This window comes from Pinus tabuliformis, chromosome 2_1 (assembly GCF_031772625.1).
Source record: "Pinus tabuliformis cultivar Carrire ecotype Pingquan chromosome 2_1, CPIR1, whole genome shotgun sequence".
NCBI classification, from domain to species: domain Eukaryota; kingdom Viridiplantae; phylum Streptophyta; class Pinopsida; order Pinales; family Pinaceae; genus Pinus; species Pinus tabuliformis.
Genome location: NC_142299.1, coordinates 466,351,568 through 466,365,839, shown reverse-complemented (window position 1 = coordinate 466,365,839; position 14,272 = coordinate 466,351,568).

Below are 14,272 nucleotides of genomic sequence, written 5' to 3'. Positions count from 1 at the left end.
GCGAAATCATTCCTATATTAGAGCAGTAGTTAGTTTGTTAGTTAAAGTTTTCAATATGAGTATGGGAATGCCTACCTCATCGATGATATGATCTTATATATGTATTTTGTGTTGAATATTTGCATGTTCCGACTGGGCTCTCCACAAGATAATCCTTGAAATGATAAAGTGCTTCACCCTTCCTAGATGATATGAAACCCTAATCTACTACAGGCTTCGCACTTTAGGGGGAAATCTGTTACACTAAAATTTGTCACCATGACTATTTGCAGTCAGTATGGCTCCATAAACTGTCATATTGTCCTCCTTGGCAAGTCTTATACCTCTAATCCTCATGTCAAACTCCAAGAAAGAGAGAAAGTCCTTAAAAGTCAATATAACTCTGGTTACGCAGTTTCTCTTACCCTTACCTGCGTGTACACACCTAAAGTTCATAATACCTGCGTACTTGTATGCTATGTCTGTAAAGGGGTGGGTGCGTACTCCTGTAAAGGTCAAAAGGTGCAAGTTTTACTTCAAAAAAGTTACTTGTGGTCGAATCTAGAGCATTCTAGAAGATGGTTTGACGTGGATTGAGCGCCTCTAGATGGTTCATGCATCCCAAAGAAAGAGGAACTTATCCCATCAAGAGGGGAGCTATCCCATTGAAAGAGGGGCTTATCCCATTGATGGTGGACCTGATTAACTTCCTCCAAAACATTATAAATACAGGCATTGGGCCAGAGGGAGGAGAGGTTGAAAGCTGAACATTCCTAAGGGTAGATGCTGCTGAAATTAGGACTCCCTTATAGAGCTTGAGAGGAGAGATTCCCATCCTTTCTTAGCTTCATTTGGAAGTGGGTGAGCTGATCAAAGTAAAGGAGAACTCTTGCTGGACCCTGGGAGGGACCTACACAACACCAAGGCACTGGTTGTAATGGTTTTTTTTGTTTCCAATTAATACAATTAAGTTCATTTTTCTCAACAAGTTGTTATATATAATTTGTTTCATATACTCCTTGGTATTTATGATGAATATGTTTTATTATATGAGTTATTCAAGTGCTATGTAATCGTTTGCTTGTTAGTGAATGCAAGTTTCAAAGAGAAGGAGGAGCTCATTTGGATCGGAGAGGCTTGGCTGCTACAAACAGCGTTGGACTAAAGGTATGCTTTAAACACCTGGTTGCTTGTATTTTAAATGCATATTTAGGGAAAGATAGTGCTTGATTGTTTTGTTTGTCACTAGAAAGATTTAGCTTCTAGGGAGGTCGGTTTTGTCCGCAAAATTGACTCTTTCCGCATGACATGAATGCATATTTCTATTTTATGAATAATTCATCTTTATGGTTATTTGTTTAATAGAAACAATCAAAAATCGTGTTGTTAAAAGAATACCCAGGATAGATTAGTTATCTTTGTATATTTTTGCATTGTAGAATAAAAAACTTATCACTTTCGTTATACATTACAAACCAATCACCCATCAACTCATATATCATTAGGAAACTAGTCCCATTACATGCAGTCGGAGCCACCACACCAAACGGGAAAGGAGTTGCACTAAGGTCCAGACCGGGTGGTTTTCCCCGATATTGATGCAGTGACTTTAAAGGCATCAACAGATCCCTGAGCCAAGTTCAGTGTTAGTCAGCCAAGAAAATCCCTACACTACTAGCCCTTTCGGCATCGATCCGCGAAGCGCGAACTACACTATTGGCCATCCTTCAATTTGTCATGCAGCCCCTTCACTTTTCCTTTCTAACTTTCGGGCAGTGTAGTTTAAAGTATGCACTTCTTTGTAGCTTCCTAGAGTACTAAGTCTATCCCACAACCATATAGTCATTGCATAGGGGTGGGATCACCCTTGTAATTCTTCAAATGACTTCCATTGAATTTTCTTGGAAATAATTCCCCATTCAGCTTTGCGAGCTGAACTGCGCCTCCATCTATAATTTCCTTCACAACATATGGCCCCAGCCAATGCATCTGAAATTTTCCCACGAACTTGGTGAACTTACTCTCATATAGAAACATTAAATCTTTGATCTTAAAGGTGCATTATTTAATATGTGATCATGTCATGCCTTTCACGGTCCTTCTGCGCCTGCTGATGAAATCTAGCCAAGAAACGATCCTCCTCCAATTCAACGAGTTGCATGAGCAGTTATTCCATGGTATCACAATCAGTCATGTCTCTTACTACTGCAATCCATAAAATTGTCACTATGTACTCCTTGGGCATTACAGCCTCTTGCCCACATACCAACCTGAACCATTTTTGGCCTCTCAATGATTTGCGCACATCCCAGTCATTTTGCTTCACGTTGCAAATCTTCGTCACAGTGCTTTCTAGAATTTTGTTGAAGGCTTCTCCTATGCCTTTCAGTTGAGGGTGATAAGGCATACTCTTCTAATGATAGACCTGGAATTCTTCAACAAATGCAGCAATTTTCTCATTCAAAAAGTGTGTGCCCCTATCACTCATCAAAATGTTAGGGCAGTCGAACCGAGACAAAGCACTACAATATTTTATAGGGTGTGCCTCATCCCAGCTGGTTAAGTATTTAGTAATGATATATATAGCCCCTGTCTTCTTACCTAGTGGTTGTATTAGTCCCACAAAGTCTATCACCCACTTATCAAACACCTGCAATTTCACTTGCAGATTCAGTAGCAATTCATCTCTTCGTGATAGTCTCCATGTCCGCTCACAAACATCACATGCTCTACAATATATTTTGGAGCTTTATGCATAGTCGGCCACCAAAGTCATGTGCGTAGGATATTATGTGCAGTTTCTCTTCTTTCATAATGTCCTCCCGCTATTGCTCCATGTGCTTCTGCAATAATACTTTGTCGCTCATACTACAGAGCATAACCAGGTAGTATTTCATTAGAGCCCATTTTGTATAAGTCTTTGGTGATAACAGAGAAATCTGCAGCACGGACCACCAATTCCTTCTTTTGTTGTGTCGAATATCCTTCATGAGCAGTCCCGGTAGAAAAAATTGAATTATATCTGTGAAATGATCATTTGCAACACGAATAGTGAAGAGTTGAGCATTAGGAAACCTTCCTCCAGAATCGTACGTTCATCCCCATTCTCAATGAACAATAGATGATCTCGACCAGCATTCAGGCACCCTGGCTTCACAATTACCTCAAAATCATATTCTTGGAACAGTAGCAACCATCTGCAAATCTTCCTCCCCAACACAGGATTATTAACCAAGTATTTCATAGTATAAGTATACATTTTGAAGTGCACATCCAATAGATAGTGCCTGAATTTCTGCAGTGCATACACCATGGCTAAACCTTCGTGCTCAGTGGTTGAATAGTTTTTTTCACCTTTGGCAACTTTCTGCTTACAAATTTTATTGGACGGCTGATATCTCCATTGCCTGGTTCAGTTAGCGTAGCTCCTAACACAATGCAGGAAGCATCTACATGAACGTGGAATTCCTTCTTCCAATCTAGGAACACTAGAATGGGCGCAGTGACCATTTTCTCCTTCAAAATATCTAAACTCTTCTAGCAGTCCTTGTCCCAGCAAAATGCCACATCCTTCTTTAATAATTTTTCCACAGGTGCAATGATTTTTGCATACGTTTTGATGAACTTCCTATAATATCCTGCATGGCCCAACATTGCGTGCAGTTGTTTAACATTCCTTGGGGCTTCCAAATTGATAATCACTGCAATCTACCATCAATCCCTATTTGCAAACAATATGGCCCAAGAGTATCCCATAGGGTACGAAAAATATGCATTTCTTCAAATTAACTGTTATTTGATGCTTTCACCAAGTATCCAACATGAGGCGTAGACTAGCAACATGTCGCTTTACTAACCTGAACATTTTCGAGTCATTGAAGTAGACTTTCAAAAATTTATGGATAAATTCCTTGAAGGTCGCAATTATCACCCTAGAAAAAATCGCAGGGGAATTCTTGAGCCCAAAAGGCATCATTTTATACTGAAAATAGCCCCATTCAGTCGCGAAGGTGGTCTTACTCTGGTCTTCCAGCACAATCTTGATCTCATGATACCTTGAGAATCCCTCCGTGAACGAATAGGCTTCCTGTCCTCCAACATTCTCCAGTACCTCATCCTTGAATGTAGGGAATGGATTGTGGAAACATGTGTCATTCAACTTCCTTAAATCTACATATATCTAAATTTCACCTGTGTCTTCTTTTCTTGGACCACCATGGGACTAACCTAGTCTGATTCCTCAACAAGTTCAATGATCCCAGCTTCAAGCATTTTATCCAACTCTTTGTGCACCTTTTCATTCTACTTAGGATTTAATATATAGGGGTGTTTCTTCATTGGCTTCGCATCTGAATTCAAAGTGATCTTCATGACTCCCGATCCCCTACTATCCCTTTTAGATCCGAGAAATTGGTGGGAAACAAGTCTTGATATTCTCACAAGAGCTCTGTGACCTTATCTGTTGTATCTTCGTCCCAATAGTGACCTATGTTCGTGAACTTCATTTGTGCTTCTGATCCAATATTCACCTGCTTGGTCTTTAAAGGCTCTGATATATTGGGGATTTCTACCTTAGGTCCCTTGACTTCACGTTGTCCTTCAGACTCAAGAATCTAGATGTTCCTAGTATCTTCCTCACTATCCTCCACGGTTACATTGTAGAATTCAAGTGCATGGCGCAACTACGTACCCCAATCTAGTTGTACCCATTCAACCGTTTCTTCAGGAATTTTGAATATAGCAGCTTTGATCATCTACAGTGCTTCATCTAAATATTCAAACCCATATTCAAAGCTAAAATTTAACAGAAATCTTTCTTTCAACACATCCCATTCTGCAAACCCGTGTCACAGCTCCATTTCTAGATACTAGTTCATCGGGATTGTATCCAAAGTGTGGCAGAATATATGAACCCACTTCGGTTGCGGTTCTTCTCCCTGTTCTTTTGTCCAACGAGCTAAGTGCTCATGTGGATCGTCCTTCCCTGTGTATTCTCTAAAATGCAGGTATTAGCATACCCAAACCACAATTTTAGCATTCTTCTATACTCCTTCCAATCTGCAAAATTGTTCTTATGTGTGCCCCACCAACGGGTAGGCATAGCTCGCAGTGTAATGTCTAGCATTTGGAACCAATGTTCCTTCGGTACATCCCTCTCAAATTTTTCAATAAATAAATTGACATCCTTTAAATAATAATAATAAGGTAAATTGCATACCTTGGTGGATATACATCATAATGATTTGGTAATCCTATTACAGCGCAAAGATGATACTTCATGCAATCGGTTCTGCCAGTGCCCAAGCTCCTTGTCAAAATCTGAATTACAGGATCTATCTGTCTCCCATGTAATTCGCCCATTCTCAATAGGGTTGATCAAATCCTCGTCCCATGCAGTCAGGTTATAGATCTGCTCAATGTCATCATCCTCCTCATAATCACGGACTGGTTTAGTATATCGCGCACCTTTGGCTGGATCCAACTAAAAATCACCCTTAATTCTTTCTTCTCAAATGTCATACTGCACTTCTTCAAATTCATGATTGCATTCATATCAAATTCCAAATCAATTCCAAGAAGTGCTCGATATGGGTTACTGTCATCCATGATTTCGATTACTTCAAAGTCAGATATGGCACACGCCCCTTCAATATCCATGGTCACTCCATGTAGGTGCCCCATAGGAATAATTTTTTTGCTAATTTTCCATTCTTAGTTGGATCAGGGACCACTGTAGTGTTGGTCTTCCCATTCTTTCCCAAGTTTTATTTGGCATAACATTTGCATCAGGCCCTAAATCGAGAATTACCTGGTCCATTTCATATTCTCCAATTTGTGCAGTCAACCTCATTTCGCGACCAGTTCTCTTCTTGGTTTCTCCCACATTATGTACTATGCACTGTTCTGGTATACGCATGTTCTTACCAGTGCAATTATCTATTAATTTTTGCAATCCTTCTACTGCCTTCTTATCCCTTAAGAGTTTCATGCAAGTTTTCAAAAATGATACTAATAATGACGGGTTCGTCTCTTGCGCAGTACTGGTCTCTTCAGAATTTATCATATTTTGAGTCCTTTATGTAGAAGCTCCTTCATCCATGAAGCTCCTCTTTTCTTTGATAAATGTTTCTTTTACCTTATTGACATCAAAGCCTGCCCTTTTATCAACAACCTTGCGAACCCACACATCAGCTTCAGGTTGTTTCCCTTTATCTTCTCCAGTAGCTATACCGCTTCACGTAACAATATTGACACTAGGCCCATCTTCGTGAGGCTCCAACCTCATCATATGGATTTTTTGCGTAGTCTTTTGGGTTTGAGTCTTCTTTGCTTTCATCTTCATGAAAATCACTGGGAAATCTTCTACAACGTGGTCGAATTGTAGACAATATTGATAGGAAGGGTGTGTTGGATTCTGACAATCACGTACAAAATGACCTGCTTCCCCACAATTGTAACAGATGATTTGACCACAACCCCTTCTAGCTCCTCCTCCTCGCCCTCTTCCTCAGTGTTGGAATCCTTCGTGCACTGCAAACGACTTGATCTTGAGGAAGAGTCTTTACCTGCATTCTATACGTAGGGGTTCTATCCATCATTAATTCATAACTTCGACAATGGAACTCATCATGACCTACAGATTTACAAAAATTGCAAAACCACTGCTGGGGGGTTTGTACAAACTTCTGTATAAGGTGACAATTATTTGTACCCTGTTGTCCTGTACCTAACAAATAGTGCACCATGGTGCTACTCCTGTGCTCGGCCCCACGGTATTTTGTGGCTTCAGGAGGACAAGGCCTCCCCCAATAAGATAATTCTGGTAAATCGGGCAATGATCCTTATCATGACCATGGCCTTTGCAATTCAAGCACCACAATTCTGTGTGAACCTAAATCTAGGCTTCCTTTTAACTTAGTAACCGGAGAACCCACAGTAAAAACCATTTTTCGTCAACGTTTCAAATCCCAACGGGGATCCATCATCGGGACTATTTTTAATGTTGATAGAAGAAGAGCTCAATTGCGAGATTTAAATAGTTATGAGGGGAGCTTTAAATAGTTAAATCTCACAATTGAGCTCTTCTTCTATCAACATTCAAAATAGTCCTGATGATGGATCCCTATTGGGATTTGAAACGTTGACAAAAAATGGTTTTTACTGTGGGTTCTCCGGTTACTAAGTTACAAGATATTAACCACAGAGGTCTTAAAATTAGGCTTCCTTTCCTTTCTTTAGGCTCAGCAACTCCATATGCAACCTAGCCAGTTGTGACTGAATATGTTTCACTCCCAAATTTGTATCCTGAATGGGTGAAGCTTCCAATCTCATAGAAATCTCTAATGTTTCAGCCTGTGTGCCTGATCCAGGAGGATCTTGTCAGATCAATTACACAATTTTAGTTTCATCGTCAGCATTCAGTTCAGTGTCTTCAGCTTCAACAGTGTTGTTTATGGTTCAGGTTGTTTAGGTAATGTCTATGGTTTTCATGGTGTACGAAGGATATGGTTTTGTACCTGACTGTCGATGTGTGGTTATTTTCATTTATACTGGGATATGGTTGTCGACATGTGATTGTCATAAATTCTACCAAGATTTGGTTTTCGACATGTGGTTGTCATCCGCCTTCGCAAGATTTGGGTGTCGATAGAGGTTTGTCATCAGAAATGTAGCTTGTGTCGACGATATGTGTGTGGGTTTGAATGTCACTTTGTGAAAAATGGTTGTAAACAGGTTTTGATGAAAATACTAAACCTAGCCCTAAAAAATAAATCTATGGTGAAAAAACTATGTATTAAAACCCTAAAACTACATCTAATACATCAAACCTAAATCCATACATTAAATTGTCAAAACCTAAAGTCTAAACCCTAATCCTAACCAAAACCTAAACCCGAACCATATTCCAATACAAACTATGTGTTAAACCGATACATAAAACCTATGTATTAACTCTTGTCCATATTAAAAACAATGCAAAAAAAAAAAATATAAACAGTCATAACTACGCGGGTATGGAGACTATTGTAGTTGACATGTGAGCGAAGTCTACATAAGCTGTCGGGGTTATGTTAACCACTGGGCTTAGAAAGTGTGCGGGGGTTGTAACCATGTGAACAGGCAGCATGTTAAGTTAACGGGTGGAGTTCACCTGATCGCAGCACTAACTGCGTCGGGAACCGTAACATGTGAGCAGAGGGTAAAATAACCATCGGGTTTTCAAATAGCAGACTAGAATTGCCGCCTGGATAATTGTGTCGTAGATATATGTGTTCACATGGCCAACCGCAACCGTCGGGATAAGCCAGCAAGGTGGCGACTTGTGACAAGACCACAGCCAAACCACCGTTCACATACGAGCGGTCAACCTCCTCTGCCCGGTTAGCAAGCCGCCAACGGTTTGTTTTAATACAAAGTTTATTTGTGGGTTTTGTTGGAGTTTTGGTGCAAAAACTAATGCGATGACTTTGTAACCTGATCCCTAAGTGTTCCCTAGTGATTCAACCGAGACCATCATGCTGCATTCATGCCAATCTTGGCTAAGAGGCTCTCATATGTATCTACAAACCTTTAAATGCACCTTTTCGTTAATGAGGAAGATATTGGTCATTTTGAGTTTTAGAGTGCAGATTCTGGAGGATATAGTTGATTTTGTTTTCAATGTAACAGGGGCATCGGGAGTCAGAATTGGAAACTAAGATATGCGTTGGAAAGATGGTTCAGAGAGATTTCTTTTGACAGTGACTAGAAGTGTCTGCGTGCAAATTATTCTTGTTCAATTTTCAGTGTAATCGACCTCCTCGGTTCCAATCCTAATAAAGTGATCGCCCATCTTGAAAGCGGACCCAGAGACGTAGTCCATCAGGGACAAACCCTGTAATCAATCTTGATGTCTGGTATCGCTATGTATTTGTTGTTTTCACTTATGTTTTGCATCTTACTTATGTTTTATCAGCTGTCGTAAAGTATTTCTTCTCAAGAAGTTCTCATGATTTCAACACTTTTAGTTAACATTCTATTCATTAATGGCATAATCAATTCTACTTCAATTTTAACATATGATCCATTCAAATCAGTGCCAATTTTCAGATGGGGTAACAGTGAAGTAATGTACCAATCCCTATGTTGATCATTCGTGATCTGCATATTACCCTACTGGAGCATACACTTCACCCTCTAATCGAAGTACCATGCGGACTCGTTTACCTTCTGCTAGATCTCTTTTACCTCTTTCACTGACTGAGCTTGTGACTTAGGCTTCTTGAATTCACTATTTAGCACCTTCTTTGTCTCGTCTAGTGTTACATTTGGATGTGCCGAACAATACTTAATGTAACAGCTTAGTGCTCTCTCTTGCAATGCAGTAACCAGTTTCAGTTTCTTCAAATCATCATCTGTAACCTGTTGTGACTTCCACACAGCATCTGCTACAAACCAAAATTGTTCAGGGTCTTCTGTCCCTGGGCTCTTTAATATTTGCATTTTCATCACGTTGGCCATGTTGAATAGTGGAGGTGGAGGTGGAGGTGTAGGTGTGTAAGGTAGAAGTGATGGTGGAGGCTGAGTAAATGGATTTGGTATCCCCGCGATACCCTGCTTTACCATTTGTAGCATACCTAGAGGTGGTCTCAAAACACTACTTTCTTCATCACTATCAGATGCTCCCAACAGAGGGCTATATTCAGCACCTAAATCTAGGTCTCTTCTGAATGTTTTTCCACTTCGCGTAGATCCCGTCATATCTCTTCTAAACATTAATTCAATGGCATAACCCTTTTCTCACACAACAGCATTTTAATCCAAGTATTCTGGAATTTTAGATACTTACCTCTGGGTCCCTTGAAGAATCGTCCTTCATCTTTGTTATAACTTACAGATGTATCGATCGCAAACTCAGTGATGAATCTGCCAAGAATGTTGTTGATCCAGTAATCGATAGCCCTCACGATATTGTTCTCTGAAGCTTCCAGATGCCTTACCAACTCTGGAGTCCACACAACAGGGTTGTCCAACTTCCACATACCTTGTCTATCTACCAATTTCGACAAACACTAGTTCAATTCACACAGAAAAGAGCAAAAAATAATTGTGCTCGTCTGTATACAAGTATTTATTCAACCACTCTTCCTTCGACAGATGTGGATTCCTACTTTCCTAAGCTGAAAATTCGTGCAGGTTTTGATCTATCCACTTCTTGATTTCTTTATTAGCTAGGAACCATTTATTCAACATCACACATTCCTCAGATAGATCCCGGCCCTGGCAATGGAACCATTTGTTGGCTTGAGGGGTCCTGACTCAAGTTCAGAGTTAGTTGTGTCAACCAACAAAACCCTAAACTAATGTCCATTTCGGCAACAACCCACGTAGCACAAGTTGCAGTCTCACCTGAAGTAGTATCAAGGGATGACAGAACCAAGTTTCTACATCCAGAGGTCTATGTGATGGGTTTTTGTTACTTCTATGGCTTATTCCCGACCTTCACGGACCTTAACCCTTAAAATAAATAAATCACAGTAACTTACAGAAACATTATACAACCCTTCGTGGATCACTTAAAACATTCATAACATTATGTAAACTATATGATCTACTATTTTCACGCACCAAGTAAGTGTTCCTTCAGATAATTGTAGAAAAACAGAAAGAATACATAAAGTGCATAAGTAACGATAAAGGCATAGATACACAAGTATAGCTTCAAAAACAATATTTATTGATATAATATTTCAATTACAGACTCTTCTTCCCTGCGCACACATCTGCAGGGGCCCACGCACTCATCTTGCAGACTTACCAAGGTCTTCGTGCACTTAGCTGCAAGAGCCTTCCCCTTTTCCCTAGTGTATAAAACAGAATTTTCTTCTTTAGACTACTTACCCATACAATGATCTTCTATTATCGACTGACTTTCTACGACTTGCTATGAATTCTTTATATAGCTTATTCTTTTACAATACCATGGTTCACGAACCATGGGCTAGTCACAAAACATCCAATCTTTTAAAAAACTAAGGGACTAAAGCCCCTTTGACTTCTATGACCTTCGCACTCTGCTCCCTCAAAATGTAGAGACTTTACATACTTAACAAAATTAGTTACAAAATTTACCCCAAGGGACTCTGTCCCAACCATAGGCATGTGTGTACCATCACTTATTTTTTGATTATGACCACGTAATTATGGATTTACTCTAAAAATAAATCTCTCATCATGTTTCAACAGATGGATCTTCTGCCAACTTGTCATCACGGGTTCACTGACAGCGCATCTCGATGGTCGTTAAACCTCCTTGTTGCAGCCTGGGCCATATACTCTCATGACCAAACACCTTGTCTCTTTAATGGACTTTGTATTAGGTCAACCACCAACAATCAAGAAGAGTATGATGTCTTCATAGGCCTCTTGGCCGATGCCCACCACCTAGGAATCTGTCACCTGCATACATTTCTTGATTCCCATCTAGTTGTATTGTAGTTAAACAGGACCTTTCAAATCCATGATTCACGCATTTTTCATAAATATTTGCATGCAAAAATGTTAGCTAGATATTTTGATCATATCACATTTACACATACACCAAGAGATCAAAATCATACAGTTGATCGCATCGCTAATCAAATCCTAGACTGTAATCCATCACATATCTATCACCATCAAGATACATAAAAATCAAACATAAGATACTACTCAAATAAAATGTAGAAATACACAAGAAGTATAAATGCATCCAACACATCATGAAGCCACCAAAAAATGATCTTGTATGTACATCAAAAAATATATTAGTACAAAAGATATCACTGGCCCACGACCAGGAAAAATAAGTCAACAAACATAGGGTAGCATCCTAAAAATGGGTGCTTTCCTTGGTAGTTACATCATAAAACCAAAAACCATCAAGTCTGTCTAGGGATCACGTGGCCCAATATATGCATCTCGATCCAAAATCAAACCAGATGTAGCCATTTCCATAGTGATATGGCACAAAACTAATCGGTGCACCCACTCCAATGAAATCATTGTCTCAACAATGATATCCGCCAAGCTAGCCCATCCATCGATGGGAAACCCTCTAGTCAAGGACTCAATCCACCCCCAGGTATCACAGTAACCTCGTAACTCCACCTTGACAGCTACGAAACGCGCCTCTGCATCCTCAACATGTGTGTGCCATTTTGCTACATCCTCACCCACTGCTACCATGCCACCCTCTCTAGAGGGTTCACCAATCTCAAACCGGTGCCACTACGCCAGTCGCTCTAGACCACCCCGAGGAATAGCCTATGGCCTCACCACCCTCAGTCTCTATGGAATAGGGGCATCCCCTACAACACCCATGTGCCTCGGATCATGGCCTACCAAATAGGCCAATGTTCGCCACTGTGGCCCCACATCTGCAAGTAAACAAAGCATGGTGTCAACATCATCATAAATAAAATATCATAAAAAATACATGAAAGCACACATATGTATACAAATGTAGAAATCAAAATATACCTACTAAGGAACTCCAGAATCAACTGAGGATTGGAGTTAAACCAATCCTCTACAGTGATGTTCTAGTAACACCCCACTGCACCACCCCCATCTCTCGGCATCGCACCTCCCTAGCGACGCATGCGTGGGTCCCTGGCAGGCCCCATTTGTACTGCAAGAATTAGAAGAAGCATGACCACCTGCTCATATAGTATGCTGCAGAGCACACTCCCATAGTAGAAGCTCCTAAGAGTCCCATGATGCACCTACATAAGCTGCGACAGCATCCCCTGATGTAGTAACCAGGCCCAATCAAAGAAGTGCCCCACCTGTAGCTACTACAGTATTGCTATATGGGGCCCCAAGCATCAGTTGGGGGATGTTGACCCCACCAGTCTAACAATCATAGCCAACACTGCTCGCTTGGCTAAATCCAAAATAGTTGCAATCTTAATGCAACCCTCCTCATAAGGATCAGGCCCACAGTGAGCCTCACCCTCTGCCTCGGCCCAATGACGAATATCCACATGCCCAACTGGCAGTGGATAAGGAAGCACCTCCCCACGAGGCAGCAGACCAGTAAAAAAATAGATATCATTATGAACCACTATCAAAAAGTCTGTGAGTCGAATGACCATCACCTGACAGTCCACATCCCAACACCTGATCAAAAAACGTAGGAACCTGTCCTGCAACCTCATCAAGGGGTTCTGAAGAAACTTCAGGAGCCCCCACTGCACCAGCAGTTGACTAGCTACAAGATCATGATCCATAGATATATGCAACTGCACCCAATCCCTCTCCTTCTCGATCATCCTGCCACCGAGGATACAATATGTCAAACAACAAGTATAACCCCCCCCCAAGTTATCTAAAAATAAAAAGAGGGAAACAAACCATGAAAATCCATTTTTTTTCACAACCGCACACCTAAAGGCCTGACAGACGTGATCTCACACATATGTTTTCTCAATAGACACGCAGACGTGCGTCTGTCCAGCCATTAAGTTGTGGCATCCAAAGCACCTTAGACCATGCACCTGTTTTTCAAATAGGCACATGATAAGACACAGACGCGCAACCATCACGCAATCAATTGTCTAAACCATGACGAATGCTACACGGGTTCGCCACAATATTTCCCCCCTCAAATGCATGGTGCGCGTGTCTGAGTAGGAATTTTGCGCAGAGTTGTCGTGAAAAACCCCAAGGTATGCATGGAGACTGCACAACTCCAAACAAGTAGCCCACGTGGCCAAGTAAAATTAATGCTAAAAGGTCATACAAGGGGCCCCTGTATGGCCTACCTACCCTAGAAACTACCAAATTGATGAAGAGTAAGGTACATGTTCTTGCCTGGATCTTTGCGTGTGTATCATGGGCACTCTAGTTGACCGCAACGGAAAGAAAAGCTCCAAAAGCTCGCTCTAACCTCCACAGCTCAGCAATGAAAATGAATGATATTTGGGCCCTTTAGCCCTATCGATTGCCCTTTTAACCATCTCTTGGGGTCCATTACATAATCTTGGGATATCCATTGACAAAACCAAAAGAGACACAAGGATCAGTACCACGCCATCTTCATCATGGAACCTTTCGTTCCAGTAAGTGAAAAAACTCATGTTTTGACCTGTCGCACACTCAAAAACTCATGTCACATACTCCTCCAATTATGTAATTCATAGAATTCATTATATGTATGTCTTGAATAATGCTCTCACTTGGGGTATTGGTTGTTTCCATTGCAAGAACATCACACATGATCCACTTCAACATGTTAGAAAAATATATTTTACATAGCAATGGAACACAT